The following is a 17,963-nucleotide window of genomic DNA, read 5'->3' on the forward strand; positions in this document are numbered from 1 at the left end:
ATATGATTCCAACATATTTGATACCAAACACAGTAGGTTTTGTTACAGCCAGCTTCAAGATGGTCATCGCATAATGAAGCGGTGCCCCTCTATATGTTATATGGCTGTCTCACTTACAACCCTGGAGAATGGACTCCAAAGGCTGTAGGGGTGTCCTGCTCATGCAGGGGCACCCTCACACTTAGAACCAAGCCCCCTGCCTTCAGAGACGAAAAGGCCTGCTGTAGGGGTGACTTATAGGTGCAAGGACCTGTACCTATAGGCCTATAGTGACAGTTTGAATGGTCTCGCATAGGTGGCATAATACATGCTTCCACCTATGGGGGACCACTGGGATACCTATGCCCTAGGTACCTTAGTACCATATACAAGGGACTTACAAGGGTACCCCAGTATCCAATCTGGGATGTACCTAAGTACTTACCATAACAATTTAGAGGAGAAAGTAGAGAGACTGGGGTCCTGATTAGCAGGATCTCAGTCAGACTAGTCAGAAACAGCATAGCAACAGGCAAAAACTGGGGGTAACTATAAAAGCAGATCCTACGTTCCTGCAGTATGCAATATGACATTTCAAAGACAGAGACATTCGACCAACCAGCAGATTCGAGAATAGCGTCCAAATCTGCACCAGACCAAAAAGCTTTTGAGGCCAATTGCATCCCTAATGGAATCCCGCCTCTGGAAGAGAAATGTCAATGCCCATTTGACCCAATGAGCCAGAGTTGGAGGTGAAACAGGTTTGTGAAGAGTCCTAAAAGAAATTAGGAGTTGGGATGAGGAGGATGGTCTCAGATCTTTTGACTGTGAAATATATTCACGGAAACGATTTCCTTCACAAAGTTTAGATTGAAGAAGAAATTAGGGATAGAAGACAGACGCTAAATTTGTTTTAGTTCTTCTGTGGATCTGGCAACATGCCCCAGATCTGGTATATTAAACCGAGAGACATCCAAAGCTTTAACATCTGTAAGTGTTACAAAGAGACCAAATGAAAAGAAGACAGTGGTGCAGACAGAAAGGAATTATCGGACCAGTTCAGCAATACGTTAACATTTACATTCACATCTCACATCTGGTTATACTTTGGTAAAGGGATTTTGAGAATCATACTCCCTTCAACAGGCAACGTATTAACAGATGTTATTCCACTGGTCTACCATCTACTCGTACGTGCTCCGCTGAAATTGCATACCTGTCAGTATTGATGGTTCTGTTAGCTTTCACTTGAGAAGCAAGAGATGCCAAAAAATTAACTATTACAATGACATTTGTCAAAAAGGGATCTGTACCTCTGTTCAAGCACCAGTTATTCCAAACGATCCAGGCTGATTTATATAATTTGGTTGTTTCAAGGCCAAGGCCTGGAGAATGAGCTGAGTAGCCTCTACTGAAATGCCTGGTGTTCTCCAGAGACAGGTTGAGTATCATATTGTGAGCTTGGCCTTGTGGGTTGAAGAGTAAAGGAAGGAATTTAGAAAAGCAGATGTATTGACAGTTCTAGGATTGTGGGGAACCATGGCTGACCCTACCAGAAACTAGTTATCAGTAGTAAAGTGGCCTATTGGAGACGCAATTGGGCCAAAACGTGTAATATCATGACAAAAGGAGGAAAGCATAATGCAGTTGTAGAGACTAGTCTTTATGAAAGGCATCTGTTGTCAGGGCTTCTGGATCTGGCCTTCAAATGTAATAATAAGGAAGTTGGGTTTTCAAATGGGAAGCAAAAAGGTCTGTTGCAGAGGACCAGAGTTTGAAAAAATCTTTCTAAAAATTGTAAAATGAAGAAGCCCATCTCTTGCATCCCGAAGATGTCATAAGCACCAATCTGCTATGTATTTGAGATTGCCTGGCAATTATTCTGACTGATCCACAATCCTGTTCTTAGACAAAATTCCAAAAGCGTTTGGCTACTTCTGCTAAGGGTTTTGATTTCGGAGCCTCTAAATGGTTTATGTACCTTTCTGCTGAGAGATTGTCCATATAAAGAAGTATGGAGCAGCATATTGTGTTTTCCACAAACGTCTGAATTGCAAAGGATCCTGCAAGCATCTCTAAACAATTGATGTCCATTGATGACTTCTCTAAAGGTCATGTGCCGCCTGTAGAGTACTGACCACAAAAATATAGTTTTTCTGTTCCATGCCTCTAAGCAATCTTACTACCAATGGAGTCCTGATTGGCACTTGAGATCGAGTTAAACCACGTTGGAATAGGAAAGGCCATTCGAGAGAAGATACATTTTCAACCTTTTCAAGGTTCAATAATGAAAGAAACCTCGAAATGTAGCTTGTATTGAGGATACTAGTTGGCCCACTATTCATGCCAATAGTCCGAAGGATGTTGAAGATAGTGCCAATACCTTGTAGACCTCCTTCTTTATGAGAGACATTTTATCTTTTGGATGTTCAAGAACTGATTTCTGTGAGTCTATCAGGAATTTCAAAGCCTCCATCTGCTTGGAAAGTTTTGCCCGCGGAGCATTTTACCTTTATGGTCCATTACAATTAGGACTCCAGGTTTTATTTTTGGAACATTTCCCTCTGAATTTATGCATATTTTATTTTGGGCCTTCCTTATTGGGCTTTATCCATATTTTTTTGTGTTTTATGAATGGGTGAGGTGATAACTCGTATATTTCCGCATTTACTTAACGGATAAACATGCACTCATACTTTGATGCCTGTCAGGTTTTAGCACATTACACAGCCAAAAATAATAAACCCACATGAAAGACATTGGCATAGAAGCACAAATACATATTGAGATATGCAGTAATTTTATTAAATCTCATTCAACTTTGTAACTTCCCATGCTTCCAATATGTACTGTTATTGGCCTGCAATTCATTAATCTCAGTATGGAGAGTCAGTCAAAAGAAGCCAATTATTTTTGTATTTTTCCACTTTTGGAAATAAAAAAAGACAGGAAACACATTTTCTGTCTGTAGTTATTGGTAAAAATCAGTAAAAAGGAAAAACAGGGAACACAAATTATAATTAGGGGGCCCGTCTAGCCTTACAAGCATTGATTAATAAAAAATTCTGCCTGGGTCGGCTATAGAGTGGTTTGCATTGGTTTCCTTTATTATTCCTACCTATTTCCTCTAACTTCATTTGATCAACCATGGCAGGTGCGTTTGATGAGTATAGGGAGTCCGTTGAGGAGGAGCAGCGCTTCTTCCTATTCATGAGGCATTGGTGAATGCCATTGATGCATTCCTTGAGAGGGAAATCTCTTGAGTCAGAGAATTACAGAACTGATGTTGCAACGCAGTATATTACCACTGGCTGGGGAAGGCCTAAGGCTTGGACCTCCTACTGACACTCAGGGAGCCCCTAAGGGTAATAGACCAAATGCCAATGTTAGGGTAACCTCTATATTCTCTGATGTCATTGAAAGTCTTCGCAAGGCCTTCCTAAAAATGCACATTGACGTCCTGGAAGCAAACGATGATTCCCAGCCTGGATATACCCCAGAGGAATATTCCTGGGCCCACCAGGGAAGAGATGATAATGCCGGGGAGGGTTCAGATACCCCTGATGAAGACTTGGGTGATGAACTAGCCCTGAGCAGACCATGGCGACCAGAAGTCAGTGCCAAGAAAGCCAGACTAGATGAGTAGTACGAACAGGACTCCGCGAGGGTGCCTGGTATGTTGTACTCAAAGGATATTTATCCTCACTGCCCTACGGGCTGGGTTCCCATCTATAAGGTGGCTTGCCAGCCACATTAGAAAGCACATGAACCAGGAGATATGGGGCCATCTGAGGAAAGAGTGTTGTAGGCCCTAATGGGCCAGTACAATGGCATGTAACCTGGATATAGACACGAGAATTGCGACGTTGATCACAAAATTTGTCAAAGACCCTTAAAAGGGTTTTGACCATTCTTGGCAATCCTGCCAGGATAAAGATGTTCTGGGGCTACTTACAAAAATTCTGGATATGGCTGCGTATGCCAAAGAGTCCGGCCATTTGATTGACCACCCTTATCCTTCCTGTCAGGTTGGGCCCAAAGGGCCCTATGTTTCTAAGGCTATGCCAAAACACGAGGAGGCCATCCAAATCAACTGTCTGGAACTCCCCGCTTGATCCTTTGTGGTGCGGAGTTTAGCAGCCAACAAGGTGTCCTGTTCCATTCTCCTAAAGATGGACAACATCTCCGCAGTGCGATATATAAACCACTTGAGGGTACATGGTCCAAGGAACTGGCCAGGTATTTCTGGAACTATATTCTGAAGCACAAGTTGTCGGTGACCGCAGAATATCTGCCGGGGAGACTCAATCAGTCTGTGGACTGGCAATCCAGACACCTAAAGGATTATGGCGCATGGAAACTGGGCCCCTCTCTTTTTCAGAGAAGTATGGATCGGTGGGTTCAAAGCCAGGTGCATCTCTTTGTGTCAAGATTCAACCATCAACTTCCACATTTTTTCAGTTGGAGCCCAAACCCTGTAGCAGAGACAATGGATGCCTTCCTTCAAGATTGGAGTCAGTTTCAGGCGTATGTGTTTCATCCCTTCTCGATGATAGCCAGACTCATGGCGATAGTCAGGTGACAGAAGGAGGAAGTGATCCTGGTGACACCGCCCTAAAAATTCCAAGTATAGTATCCCGTTCTTCTGGAACTTTCTATGGATTTTCAGGTCCCACTTCCCCTGACTCCTTCTCTGCTGACGTATCTTCATGGAAACTTGCACCAACTGGTTCAGAGTGGAACTCTCCAACTGATGGTTTGGAAGAATACAGGGGACAATGAGAAGTCCCAGGCCTTTCGACACAGGCTGCCTCTCTTAGCAGAAGAGCATGGGCCAATCCGATGGACAAGAGATACAGTTCGGCCTGGAGTAGATGGTTACACTGATGTATACGAAGGGATCGAAGGGATCTTGATCCAGTGGGGGCAGATGTAGTGCATATTATCAATTTCTTGTCCAAATTAGTGGACAAGGTGTTGGCATATCTCACAATTAACGCATGTAGATCAGCCGTTTCTGATGTTCTGTTGGGGGAACACCCTTTAGTCTGTTAACTTTTGTGGGGTATCTAGTTTTCTTTTCCACTTGAACCAAAGTATTCCTCCCTCTGGGATGTTAATGTAGTGCTACGAATGCTTTGTTCCTGGCAGGGTAATCAATATTTGTCTTTTTTTTTTTTAAACAGACTTTTATTGAATTTCAGAAGGTAACACATTCAAACCCCCTGCCCGCTAACTGGCCACCCAGATAAGCCAGGATGTAGGATAACAACCAGCCCGCAATCGGAGCACAACGGCATACCTCTCTTCTCATAAGGCGTCTGTGCAGTAATGCAGTCCGTCCACAAGGGTGATCCATTACCATGGTGTAACACAATCAATAGTAATCAATATTTTTCTTGTAAAGAACTAACATGTAAGTTGGCAATACGGTTATGTCTTATTTCTTATAGGAGAATGTCTGATGTTTGCACCTTAGATAGTACAACGTGTATGTTTACCCCAGAAGGGGTGTCATTCATTATTTCTAGATGCACCAAAACCAATACCTGGGTGATCCATTAACCTGCTTTCCCTGGCCATCTCAAATTGTGTGTGGTCCATTGTCTGGAAGCGAATGAAGCTATCATTGAGGAATATATGACCATCAGGGATGGCCCAACTATTTATTTCACTTAAGAAGCCTTTCAAACTGTTTTGGCAACAACTATTTCCTGATGGGTGAGATGGGTCTTACAGGAAGCAGGTGTTGATATGTCTTCCTTTGGGGCTCGCTCCACCAGGCTAGCTATGTCTTCGAAGGCCTTCTCCGAGGGGAGGGAGGGAGCGGGGCGCTTGGAGGACATTCTCAGAGCAGCAGAATGGTCTTTAGATTCTACTTGTAGGACCTTTTATTTTAAACCAATTACTGCCATGGCTTCACTTGTTGTCAACCAGCTTTAAACTAGATTAATTCCTCCAGGCCTGACATAGAATAAAAGATGTCCTAGCTAGCTATCGTGAAGGAAAGTTTCAATTCTATTAGGTCACAGAGGCAAGGATTATCCACCCCCTCCCTCAATGGGTACACTGTATTACCCTCCCTGGATCCTAGGAACCTTTCCATGTTGGACAAGGGTATTTACTTAACGTTACTGTACCCTCAAGGGTTCAAAAAAAGTTAGGTGCAGTGTTTTACTGTGAACTATATCTTACTGCTATGTTTTTTTCCATGATGTTTTATTGCCTTTAATGGATATCTTGGTTTCTGACAATATTTTTGGGACAATGATGTCTAGTTTGAGAGATGATTTATGGTATTAGGAACTTATCCTCTGTATCTTGTTGTTAGGCCAGATGCAAGAGTTCTGAAAGAAACGTTTGGATCAGGATGTCTCGAAGAAAGAGGTAGTGTTTTCCTTGATGTTGGCTATATGGGCTCTCTCTATGTTTATTGTGTTGTTGTTGCAAAGAGCCATGGGATTTGTAGTCTTGTTGTGTGCAGATTTAGATACCCTATATAGGTTTCCCGATTTATGCCCTTATATAGGTACAATTCACATTGCCCTTACTTGGACATAGAAATCCGGTCCTTATTTAGACATTGTCCGTACAAACCAAATACAGGCATGGCCACCTACATCCGTCCATCCATGTCACAACAGATTCTTGGAAAACCAGACCCTTAAGCCTTTAGGAATTTCCCTCAGCTTGAATATTGATTTCTCCAAGAACTCATTAAGTATGCATGAACATCTATTCCTTAGGGGTTCATTCATGACATTCCTCTGCCCGACTTTTACGTCAATACTGGCATTCCTAGACACCTTCAAGGTATAAATATACCAGCACTTGCCCTGGCAAATTGTGGTTCCCGGAGAATTCGATCCAACCCAGACTACGTGGTTCGCCACGGCAAGTCTGGAAGGAGATCGAGTTCCAGCCTGATTCACTGACCTGACGCTGCCATCCTCCTCGCAGAGAATCCAGCTCGGGGAACAACATTTACAACGCAACTTTTACAATGCACTACACTTACAACGCATTTTTTACAACGCAACATCCATTACAACGCATTCCATTACATAGCATGACACTACAACGCATTTTTAAAAACTACCTTTACAACGCATTCCATTACATCGCATACTACCTTTACAACGCATACCATTACAACGCATAATATTACACTACACTGTCCAACACTTACCCTACTGTTGCACCCCCTGGAGTTAGAATAGTAATTTTTACCCCTATACTATCCAACACTTTCCCTACTGTTGCACCCCCTGGAGTTAGAATAGTAATTTTTACCCCTATACTATCCAACACTTACCCTACTGTTGCACCCCCTGGAGTTAGAATAGTAATTTTTACCCCTATACTATCCAACACTTACCCTACTGTTGCACCCCCTGGAGTTAGAATAGTAATTTTTACCCCTATACTATCCAACACTTTCCCTACTGTTGCACCCCCTGGAGTTAGAATAGTAATTTTTACCCCTATACTATCCAACACTTACCCTACTGTTGCACCCCCTGGAGTTAGAATAGCAATTTTTACCCCTATACTATCCAACACTTACCCTACTGTTGCACCCCCTGGAGTTAGAATAGTAATTTTTACCCCTATACTATCCAACACTTACCCTACTGTTGCACCCCCTGGAGTTAGAATAGTAATTTTTACCCCTATACTATCCAACACTTTCCCTACTGTTGCACCCCCTGGAGTTAGAAAAGTAATTTTTACCCCTATACTATCTAATACTTACCTTAAATGCAATTTAATATTATGCGTTGTAATGGTATGCGTTGTAAAGGTAGTATGCGATGTAATGGAATGCGTTGTAAAGGTAGTTTTTAAAAATGCGTTGTAGTGTCATGCTATGTAATGGAATGCGTTGTAATGGATGTTGCGTTGTAAAAAATGCGTTGTAAGTGCATGCGTTGTAAAAGTGTGCGTTGTAACGACATACATCCATCCAGCTCCAGTGCTCTCTGACTTGCCTTGCGGGGGGTTAGACTATCGAGTCCAGAAAAGAGATTCCAACCTCTCTCATTCTGAGGTATGGAGTTGACTAGAACTTAGAGAAGCTTTTGGCAACTCTTGGCTAAACTAAAATATAGAATCCCTTCTTGTCTATTCAAAAAGCTTCTAGTGACCTCTGAGTTAGCTGGCACACACAAGTAATTAAGTTTAATATACTCGATAGAGACATACTGACCTTAGTCCTATGTCAAATCTATAGTGTAGGTTATTCCAATGTGCAGAGCCTATCAGAGATATAGGAAGTACACTGCATGGCGCCCAAAGGTTTGGTAAGGCACTAATTTAACGCTAGATACTGAAGTGACTCAGTCGTGCTTTTCTCAGAGACCCTCTACTCATAAAACTCCATAAGACGTCTGGAGTGGGTAGGGATAATATCCATCATAGCTGAGTAGGCCAAAAGTCCTATGTATTAGCTGTTTGGTTTTGTTCAACGTTGAAGGATACAGTGTTCCAAAATATTGTGCACCTTATCTTTGTTTCCTTGAAACTTGCTCTGCAACTTTCATTAAACAATGTCGGAGAACGACGATCCTATCGTCAACAACGGTCAAGCTGCGGCTGACCTTACAGGTCTTAATGAAGACGAGGTGGGTGTTATACACATCCCACCAAATTTAAGGAGAGCCATCACTCTAAAACTCATAAAACATGGTCTGACACCAAGAGGTGGTAGAGCAGTTTTCGTGATAGAGGCACATGAATCTCACCAGACAGAGGTATTCTTGTCAGGGAAAATGTGAATGTCATTACCATTTTGAAACAGAAAGAGAAAAGACCCCGAGTAATGGTCAAACCCTCCTGCTGCAATGTCTGGATGAATACATTTTAGGCTAAAGCGACCCCTTTCCAAGATGGCTGCTTGTTTTTCCCTGCTTATCCAAATCACAGGAGTGAGGCATGAAGTCTCATGAAAGGCGAGATTTTGTGCGTCAACCAAGCGCGTTCCACTGCGCACTTCAATTTGACTGCAGTTGAGGGAAGTAGTGATTTCGCGCGCTCCTCAGAAAACGAGTAAATTTCGGAGCGCGTCCCGTTTCCTCCTAGCGTGTCTACCGACCACTTGTGAGGAATTAGCAAGTCCATGCAAGGAAAGGTCCAGAGTCCTGAGTATCCAGTATTGGTTGGAAATAATTTCTATTCCCCCCTTCAGAGAAATTATTTCCAGAGCATCTGCGTAGTGCGGCGAGCATTACTCGAGAAGCGAGCATCCGACTTCCTGGTGAGCAGAAGGCTGAATAGAGACTTCATAAGGTATTCAAAGGCTCTCCTTGCTCCGATAGGCTTATCGTCGAGCTCTGGGAGGGCAAGAACTTCGGGCAGAACGAAAATGAACAAGTAAGAAAAATTCAAACAAGACTTGGATTTATGTTCTTAAAAGCGGTGACAGAAGAGTATACCAACACACTCGGGCTTCTTCCCTATCCTCCCCTGGCGTACTTACCTGCTCTTTCCTACCTCTGTTTTCCTATCCTTTACCTTTTTGCGCGATTCCCTTCTAAAAGCTGAGTATTTCCAGTTACTCATACTGCCACGACAAGAACAATAGTTCGCTAAAGACTAATGAGATCAACTTACGGATTAACATAGCAGTTCTCTCATGTTGAAATATTCTGAAAGTAAATACAGGAAGACTAACACCATGGTAAGGATAGAAGGAAAAAGATGTAGACCTGTTAGAGAAAGAAAGAGTAGAATAAGTGAACATATCACCAAAGTTGTATCTCCTTTGTGCATTAGGTCGTCATATCACACCTACCAGTGGTTAGTCAAGCAGAATCAGAAGACGAGCCTAAACACCAGCGAACCTGGGTAGGGTAGGTAACAAAGATATTTAGAGTAGAGACTGCCAGATAACTAAGAGGTAAAGGATTGAAGTGTTATCTCCCTCTGTGCATTAGGTACTCCAGAAACAGCCCAACCAAGAATAAGAAGAAGGAGTCTAGGAACGCATGAGTGTCTCTTCTTTGTCCCATTTCCCTTTCCCCCTGCCTGGAGCAGCTGCGTCTTCGCAGTGCGTTCTGGGAGGTGGGCATTGGGATCTAGAAGCATTCTGCCTCTGTGGAATATCCGGTGCAACTTCCTTGACAATTCTATTCATGGATAGTATTCCCAGAATCAAATCCACTAACACACTTGTTTCACTTCTACAAAGAAGATGAACCACCTGAGGAATATATTCCTTTTGAGGATATTAAAATTCCACTCACATACCAGGAGCATGAGCTCTGATTTAAAGGCGCCCTAAAACATTACAATCACATTACCAGGCTCGGTCCACTAGGTAGACCAGAAGCAACATGGCCGATTTTAGCCGGCTATACACCTGACCCTGACATTGAATCAATGTCGGACAAGGAATTACTTAATAACATACAAAAGTTAATAGAAATATACAGTTAAGACACAACTGTCTGAAAGTCCTGATAAGGTCTTTCTCAAATCACTCCTACCGCTTCTAAAAAGAAGTGGGAAAATAGCAAACAGAATTCCAAAGAGAAGCATTCTCATTCCCGAGGCAGGTCTCCTCCACAAAAGGAGCCCTCTGAAAAAAGGTACAACCTCAGGAATAGGGTTATGATATACTTCTAGCAGAACAGGACTGGCCACCAGAATTTGTCAGGGAGTGCCCACTTGACGAGGCCATCATTATGCCTGCCTTCTCCAACCATGTTCCAGTTCCTTTAAAATATACATTAGCCAGGAAATGGGCAGTAGCCCAAGCCCCAGCACTGTATAAATATCATGTAGGATGGGATGAGGACTCGCCTCACCATAAAATCCAGTTAAAAAATCAACCGACTGCACAAAGGCAGTACCCAATTAAGCAAGAAGCTAAAAAACAGGTCAGGGAGATTTTAGATCAAATTGAATATCAGGGGGTGATTGAAACATGCACCTCATCAATGAACAATCCTTTGTTTCTTGTCTCCAAACCAGACAATACATATCGTCTAGTTTTGGATTACAGACACTTAAATTCTTGTTGCAAAACATTTGCAGTGCAAAATGCACATGGTACAGCATTAATGAATAACATTGTGCGTAAAAAATATAAAACCACATTAGACATTTCAAATGGTTTCTTTTGTCAAAATATTACACCAGAAAGCAGATGTTTGACCGCTTTCTCAATAATGGGGACACAGCGTCAATTTTGTCGACTGCCCCAGGGATTAAAAAACAGCCCGGGGTTATTCTCAGCAAGGGTAACAGAGTTACTACAAACTTATGATGACGAGGCATTGTCATATGTCGATGATATATATCTGACAGACGGTGACTTGGATAGGCACTTGAACAGGGTGAGCACCATAATATTGGGCTTCGCCTCAGAGGGTTACAAATTCAACTTTAAAAAGTCCAGATTTGCCCACCTCAACGTCCTTTTCCTAGGATATGAACTATCAAGTGAAGGCAAAAGCCTGGCAGTCAACTTTTTAGAAAAGTGTGTGCTGCTCCAACCGCCAAAAACGCGGAAAAATTTACAGTCGATTCTAGGTTTCCTGAAATTTGGAACAACTTATATTTTAAATTACGCAGAAAGGGTTAAACCTCTCTACGAATTAATCAAACCTGATTTTAAAATCACACATTGGACACAAACACACAGAAATTTTGCGTTCACTCCAAACAGACATGTTAGCAACGAAACACTTGCAAACACGTGTAAACGTACGCAACTTAGTGATCCGAATAATTCCGGGCCAATGCGGATTCACCTACTTAACTTTTAACTAAGGTGAAAAAGTACCAATTGCATACAAATCCCACTTGCATACACAAGCAGAAATGAAATTCACTTCTACAGAAAAAAATCTGACATCAGTTCAAACCGCTGTAGCAAAAGAAAGAGCCCTAGCACAAGGGAAACGATTATGGTTGTGACTCCTGTACCAGCCCTAGAGGCTAGCATTCCAAATGCAAAAGCTTTGCATCCGGGATGGAAACAATGGGTTAATTCTCTTGCTGCAACTGATGTTGAATACGTTTTTGATCCATATTTAAAAATACAAGAATTCCTGCAATATGAACACGAATGTCCTCTGCCTACTGAAATTCTCCCTCTTGACCAGTACGAATTTATAATTTATACTGACGGATCTGCACAGCCCACTACGGGGAGTAAACAAGCTTACGGTGCAGCGTGTGCTCTCGTTAAAGGTTGCATGCGAGATGGCAAATTCAGACCAATGGTCACAAAAACCCAATATCTAGGAGATTGTACAGCTCAGCGAGCTGAACTACAAGCATTTAAGATGGCGCTTGAAAATACAGATTGCGAATTCCCCACAATGATAGTGTACGATTTATTTTACTGTGTTCAATCTTACAATGAATATTTACAGAATTGGATTCAAAATGGTTTCAAAGATGTAAAAGGTGGCACAATCAAGCACAAATTGCTTTGGGAACAAGTAGTTCAGTTGCGAAACGGACTACAGAACACTCACGTGATACACACGCTGAGTCACCAACGTGATGGCGTTCACATTGAAGGGAATTCATTGGCTGATGAAGCCGCGAAAAGGGCTGTGCAAACGTAGCTGCAATCACTCATTCAAAAACAAAAATAGACAGCGAAATAATGCTGGCTGTCAATGCATCAAGCAAAGGCAGCGGTGCGGCATTACCTAAAAAGTTTCCACTCAAATACTCATATATAATTAATGTGAATGGCGTTCCGTTTGCTCGAATCCCTGGAGTGGGGGATAGAGTCATTCCAAACAGGGAACGTAGAGCAGCTTTGATTTATGAAGCGCATCTGGGAGAGGGCCTGATACATCAGGGAATCTCAAAGACAATTTTAGAACTAAAAGAGATGTACTGGTGGCCAGGGATGAATACTTTCATTCACATCTTTATTAATAACTGCATAGACTGCAATAGAGATCGCAGTACAGAACGCCACCAGATACCTGACTACAACATAGCCTGCCCAGTTCAGACACCATTATTAGACAGCATTAGACTATCTACTTGCAGGCGTCCTCTTGGACAAATGCAATCCCAGAAACACTAAGTCTAGGTTCCTATGGATGTGGCCTCAGCGCTCGGCTGACGCTCGAACTGTTATAAAAGATTTGCGAGTCTTTATCGGCACATACACAATAGGCACACTACATTCTGACCAGGGTCCTGCGTTTAGCTCTAGGGTTTACAAAGAAGCCATGGCCAGTCTGGGCGTAGCATTGCGGTATTCTTCTCCATTCCATCCTGAGGGAAATTATGTTGTGGAAAGAAAAAACCGGGACATAATGCAGTCTATAACAGCTAGGGTATTAGGTTCGGGTGATGGGTGGCTAAAACATTTAATGGGGTCCAGCGCGCAATAAACAACTTGCCAAGAAGTTCTCTAGGGGGTGTCACTCCATATGAGGTCCTGTTTGGGACTAGAATGTTGGTTCCGGACTTAGATATGAAAGGCACAGTGGTGGAAAACAAAAGATTTGATATCATAGATCGTTTGGCTGTTTTACAGGACTGAAATGAACTTAGAACGCAACAAAGCAACGTGGTCCTGAAGCCAACCACCACTGAGAAAAATCCGGCCGTCCCAGCAAGGCCTGTCTAGATCCCAAAGCTTGGGGATCTAGTCAGAGAAAAGATCGCGGAAAGAAGGAATTTGGGCCTTCTTACAGACAACCAGTACCTGTCCTAGCAATCCACGGATCAAGAACAGTACTTTTGCCGCCCCTTGCTGGTAAAAAGGAGAAAAGATTTGTGTCCATCGACCTGATCAAACCACACTATGCGGCCGATACTGAATAGTAGGCCAAGTGGACTCCGCCAATGTAGCAGATGCACTCCTCTAGCTACAATCCAAGAGGTTCAAACTGAGAGACTCATCACCTTTGAAGATTCAACAGTAAGAAATAGAGGACTAAGCAACAATGCTATGGACCTTGTACCTCTTGAGACCCAAATAACAGTTCGTCCAGATACACCTGTTTACAACGAAGTGATCAACTGGTTCCAGTAATTTCATCAAACACGGATGCAATTCCAACCATTGACAGAACTGCTTCTGGCTATTTCATGAACTTTGATACGTTTTCTGAGGATCCCAGCGAGCCTGAAACGACGCCAGTACAAAGAACTTTCAAAGAACAAGCAACAGACTTTTTTCATCTACTGGAAAAAACTTACCTGGTTTCACCATGGATTGAAGTATGGATTGCTTTGAGAATATTCTTCTTTCTACTTTGGTTAGCTCTGGTAAAACCTCTGGGTATGCTGATTAATGGAAGATATATTCAAATGAACACAGCAAGTAAAAGAGTGAACTTACTTCTCCAGCCACACAAATCATCCCATCGTGAAGCAAGAGACTTGTCAGCAGTGAACATCACAGCGATTCCTATACCAGATGGTATAGTTTGGGACAAAACCGAATATTAAATTTTTGGCCAATCGGAGCTTTTGAAGATTCCACATTTATTTTAAATTTCATTAAGTGACTTTATTACCTCCAGTACCTTTTCTGATGATTGGGACTTCAAGACTATTAATAATATGATGTCTGATCTAGAGATGTCAACTGCATTCACTAATAATGAATATTTACAAGGTTCATCAGACTATGAACAACTGTATTGTTATAACCACTATGGTCATCATTTCTTGCATAAATCTGCAACACCTAGAAATGTATTTATGTATAACCAATGGGAACATTGTCCTACGCCACCAAAGGGTAGCTCGAAAACATTTGCAATGAAATTTCCATATTTTTCAGGGTTTAATATCTCGAATGCAGAGACATTTTACTTTAAGAATGTCAATAAGACAGGAATGAAAACTATGTTAACGAGTACCAAACCAAACAGATTTATTCTACAGCCTTTATTGCCCAACTGTCTAGACAGGGTTACGACTTTTGGAAAGACAACATTGAGACAAAAACTGTCTAGGGTACTAAAGATTGGCAAGTACAGGGAACAGGAGCTTTGTTTAGAACCTGTATCATCCCTGAGCAAATTATGTTTTTGAACGACACTGTCCAACAAACATTATGCCTTGGAATAGCCAAGATAAAAGACATGAACACTCCGTCTATACCTGCACCTACAAGTGAAAGCACTACAAAGGGGGAGGTCAACGTACATACTATTTTGAATAATAACAGATCAGATCCTGAATGGAAAAAATGGTTGCTCTGGCCCTTAGACACAAACACCTGTCAAGATAGATTCCTGAACACAACACAAGGTTTTACCTTTCATAGGCCAGACCCACGTTATGTCCAAAGACAGCATCCAGGGGTAGTAACAACTTACAGTGTAGGGAACCTTTGCCTTGATTGGCTACAGAAAGCTACACTAGAGGATGTAAAACAACACTTAACTTTACTTCAAGAAGGCGCAGACCTTAGGGAATTCTTGCTAGGACCAAGAAAACCGCGTCAAAAACGTTTCATATATGCCGGTATCTACGCTGGTTATAATGAAGCATGGAAAATCACCCAAGCAGAGACTGCAGAACAAATATGAGAAATTGATCGTATTAATTTAGAGAAATATCTCTCTGTAGTAGACAATGGGTTAACGACTCTATCGTCCAGGATATATTCTTTGGACAGCATTGTATCCTCTGTCATAGACATCATGGAACAAGACTTGGTCATGTTGCAACATGGTCAGTCACAGCTACGTTCTATCATGCTATTAGGCTGGACGCTTCAAAACCTGCGATCTGGCTATGTGCCTTGGCGTTTAATCAGTACTATGTCACTGTTTGCAGAATTCAATCTCACTGATAGACAGATCAAACTGGCACAAAGGGGAGCAGACTATACGGTGCTGAGCATTGAAAAACTGGAGAAAATAGCATTCACAGTGGCAGAAAAACCAGCTACTGAGTGGATCATACATGGTAAGATTACTCTGCCCGTTACGACTTTCCATTTTCAGTATTGCCTAAAAAATATACCAGCAGGCAAATATGAAAGATTGGGTAAAGAATACATCAAGACATCCTGGGATTTACCTTACACACATAGATGTTGGAGTGGGGGACGTGAAGTGTTTCTTAGCGGTGAAAACTGTGAACACGCACTAAGCGGTTCTCTCCTTTGTCAGGGTATTAACTTACACGGGGCCTGTGACGGTTCCACTACAAACCTATCCTGCCACCTGCACAGTTCACCGGCAGCAGTGATTAATCCAATCTTTGGTCAACTTTCAAATGGGAGTTACATTATGTTGAATGATCACAGCTGCTGTGGCATGCTGCCAGGTATCCCATATCTAGTAACGGTTACATCCAGGGTCACTTGCTTTATGCAAGTCTTGTTTCCCCAAATAGACATAGTCCGGGAATCGCCTTTATGGCCTTCACTGAATATCTCTTCTATACGAGTTGATACTCTAAGCAGAATGAAAGCCATTCTTTTACAAAAAACGGTGCCTTTGACCTCTGCCAAAGAAACCTATGATCTCCAAGTCGCAAGGACTTCTGCGGAGATACATACCCTTTTGTATACAAACTGCCCTGTGCAATTCTCAGAAATGTTAGGTCGTATCTTAAACATGTCTGATATGAGCGGTATTGTACATGTATTTAAGAACGTGTGTGCAGGACTGTTAGCACCTTTTCAAGCAGTCCTCGGATGGGGCGCATATTGCGGTTCCCATCTATAAAGTGGCATGCCAGTTCACCATGGAAAGAACTCTATTGGAGATGAAGTGTCGTGAGTGCATCGTTCAAATTCTGGGTTTACCTCATCTACGAGAATTAAACACCACTTGGTTTCTGTCATTCAGACCAATCTGGCAAGATTGCATCTTACCTGTTCTACGCTGCCTGCTATGCGGTGAAGAATGCATGCTGGACATTTGTCTGACACTCCCATCAGTCATGCCTACGGATATCGATACTCTGCTGGACCCGATAACGGCCCATGCTATGTGTTGTCCCCAGTGGCTACCAATCCTGATGGCGACATTCATTGAGATCTCACAGACGCAACATGCTACTGCTGAGGTACGAGAGGAAACACCAGGCGCGCAGGTAACATCCAATCCGGACATTGCTGATGGTTTCCATGCTGAAGGCGATATTTCGCATCTATGTGCTGTTGATCTTCTACACGAGGTATTCCAATGCTCACCCACAACAGTAGACGACTTGTCTACAGGATTGGAAAATTTTATGTTTTCTCCATCCCCACACCCTGACTTTTGCTTCAAGCACACAGTGTTCCGGAGAGACTCTGAATTTGGCCTTCATTCTTTTTCAAACGTGATACTGACTTTGGAACTTTTTCTATGATTATATATATTTTTTCTCATCCCGTCCCAAAATTGTATTTTTCATTTTTTGGCACAGTAATCTGCTTATAGTAGAACTATTCATAGAGAACAGAATTCTTTGATAACACTTCCAGGGACAGCATGCCACCTTGTCATGAATAACAATTTGACTTGTGTAACCTGATATGAAATGGTTTTGGACCCTTTTTCTTCTGTATTTGCGAGCCATTTCATCACATGTATATATTTTGGTTAATTCATTTAGCATTCCAGTGTGATTCTATGCTTAGAATGGAACGTTGCCTTTAATATGTACAACACGTTATGCATAGCAATGGTTTTGTATTGTATTTTTAGAACATATGTTTTAGATATGTTTTTAGCTTATTTTAGCAAACCCATGCGATAAACTGTTTTAAGATATGTTTAGAATGTTTAGGATTAAGTAACGTCGTTCATACGAAACTGGAGTGGGTGTTGTGTGCAGATTTAGATTCCGTATATAGGTTTCCTGATTAATGCCCTTATATAGGTACAATTCACATTGGCGTTACTTGGACATAGCAATCCGGCCCTTATTTAGACATTGTCCGTACAAACCAAATACAGGTATGGCCACCTACATCCGTCCATCCACGTCACAACGAATTCTTGGAAAACCAGACCCTTCAGCCTTTTGGAATTTCCCTCAGCTTG

This window comes from Triturus cristatus, chromosome 1_1 (assembly GCF_964204655.1).
Source record: "Triturus cristatus chromosome 1_1, aTriCri1.1, whole genome shotgun sequence".
NCBI lineage: Eukaryota > Metazoa > Chordata > Amphibia > Caudata > Salamandridae > Triturus > Triturus cristatus.